Genomic DNA, 2,500 nt, shown 5'->3' on the forward strand with positions numbered 1-2,500 from the left:
TAGTAATATAAGTTCAAAGAAAATAATTCCAAATATCAAGGAAAAGGGTGAGATAGGTCGTCATAGTAATTGGCTCATGGCTGACTAAGTACTTGCGGCTATCTATCTGTAAAGACAAATAATAAACTAAACTCACAGGGGCAAGACATATATGTACATGCCATCCTTAGCTGTATCAGGTTAAATATACTGAATACACTAATCTTCACATAATAATGACAAGTATTTTCATCCTGATTGCTGTTGAAAAAAATCCTATTCATATGAAATTTGTAATGAAGGATAAAAAGTTTGGGAAACGTATTTTCACTAAATATACAACTATACTTGCATAAAGGTCTAAAATAACTATAATAAAATAATTTGAAAGTTGTATGTGTAAAATTTTTCATAAACTAAAAATGGTTAGACATCACAGCTGATCATTTGATGACTAATATCATGCCTAAGCTAACCAAATCTCATGCATAACTAATCTCATCAATTCATAACCAATCCTAAGCAATTCCTATCAGTCTAATCTCAATCTAACCTAACCAATGGATCTGGGTGTCTTGGGCTCACACGGAAACCAAAATCTGGGCTTTAGGCTTCCTTGTGCGGTGAGTCTCTCATGCATTTCATGCATGCTATCAAGACTTCTTGCCTCTTCTTTGCAGATCCATTTTTGAATCATTTGACACGAAAAGAAATATCAAGAAAAGTAAAAATGATACCAACCCTTAGAGCTGTAAAAGCAATTACAAAATCTAATACCTATAATAATAATAACAATAATAATAATAATAATAATGATAATCATCATCATAATATTATGATAATCATAATAATCATCATAATATTGATGATGATTATTATGATAATCATCATCATCATCATAGTAATAATAATAATAATAATGATAATAATGATGATGATGATGATGATGATGATGATGATGATGATGATGATGATGATGATGATGATGATGATGATGATGATGATGATGATGATGATGATGATGATGATGATGATGACGATAATGACGATGATGACGATGATGACGATGATGATGATGATGATAATAATAATAATAATAATAATAATAATAATAAATAAAATAATAATAATGATAATTATAATGATAATAATAGGAATAATAAAAACACAGATATCAATGAAGATGATGATACAGATAATGCTATTAATGATGACAATGACGATATTGATAATGATGGCATGTATGTACAAGTCATGACCACTATGCCATGAGTTTAGTTTGCTAATTGTCTTGACACAAAGACGGCTCCTGTTTATCCTTCTCCTTGATGTTTGGAAATATTTTCTTTGATCTTAAACTGCTATTTGTAATGCTGATGACATTATCATACATATAATGTCAATAACAATAATTACAGCATCTATATTGATAGCATTTGTAAAAAATAATAATAATAATAAAAAATAAAAAATAAAATAAATAAAAATAAAAAAAATAAAAATGGTGGAAAGGTGGAATCAGGTGAGGTCATGAGGTATACTAATTGACACCTTAGCAGCAGAGCAATTGTGAACACATCTACGGGGAGAAAACATTTCACAAAATATATAGTGTACACTACATTTTCCTGACAGCATTTAGTTAACAATATAATTAACGTTTTTTTGAGGAAAATAATGTAATACTAATATGGATGATGATAATAACTATTATATAATTACTAAAAGAATACAGTAACAATGACATTAAATATAAAATTACAAAGATCTACCTTTTAAACTCGAAGCAAATTCTTGCACTTTATTCCAATAGGTGGTCTTGTCAAAACAGATATTCACGTCTGAAAAAGTACTTGACGTTAATATTGTTATAATGATAATATTGAACTGTTACCGTTACAATTACAATTTCTATCCTTACCATTCTCATTGCTTTATAATTATTCTGAGTGTTGTAATGAATCAAAATTTATAAATTTGATCAAATAAGTAATGTGATATATACAAATAAATAAGGATATGCATGAAGAAACCATCACAGGCATCAGTGACCTATAACAAATACTTGAAATGATAAATGGCAACTACTCAACAAAGAAGTAATGAAATCAAGCAAAACAGGCATACTTACATCAGAACAGCTAAGACACAGACTCTGGTGTTGCATGCTTTACAGCACCTGCAGGCTCCGTAGTGGCAGCATTGCAAGGCCTCTAAAAAAGAAAAAAGAAAACATGAAGAACTAGTACTGTTACTATTATAAAATCAACAGTCAAGGATAACTATTCTAAACCAATGAACTTTTGCTTATAAAACCAATATTTGACAGCATAAGAATTTCAGCATTGCAAGGCCTCTAAAAAAGAAAAAAAGTAAACATGAAGACCTAGTACTGTTACTATTATAAAATCAATAGTTAAGGATAACTATTCTAAACCAATGAACTTTTGCTTATAAAACCAAGATTTGACAGCATAAGAATTTCACCAATCACACTGATGGTCCATGTATCATCCATAAC

At 29.2% G+C, this 2,500-nt stretch overlaps 1 protein-coding gene across 3 annotated transcripts in view; it reads right to left on the reverse strand.

Annotated features, from left to right (window-relative positions):
* LOC113824972 (gastrula zinc finger protein XlCGF57.1) overlaps positions 1 to 2,500 on the reverse strand; it is a 14,771-nt gene that overhangs the window by 7,898 nt on the left and 4,373 nt on the right. For 2 of the 3 annotated variants that reach the window (XM_070118786.1, XM_070118785.1), the window contains exons 2-3: positions 2,111 to 2,192; positions 1,752 to 1,820 (exon numbers count right to left, since the gene is read on the reverse strand). The gene's annotated coding sequence lies outside the window, so the exon portion shown is untranslated. Of the gene's footprint in view, positions 1 to 29; positions 241 to 1,751; positions 1,821 to 2,110; positions 2,193 to 2,500 lie in introns of those variants that run through there. The other variant, XR_011398383.1, reaches the window with a different exon arrangement.

Source organism: Penaeus vannamei, chromosome 42, assembly GCF_042767895.1.
Source record: "Penaeus vannamei isolate JL-2024 chromosome 42, ASM4276789v1, whole genome shotgun sequence".
Classification (NCBI taxonomy): Eukaryota; Metazoa; Arthropoda; class Malacostraca; order Decapoda; family Penaeidae; genus Penaeus; species Penaeus vannamei.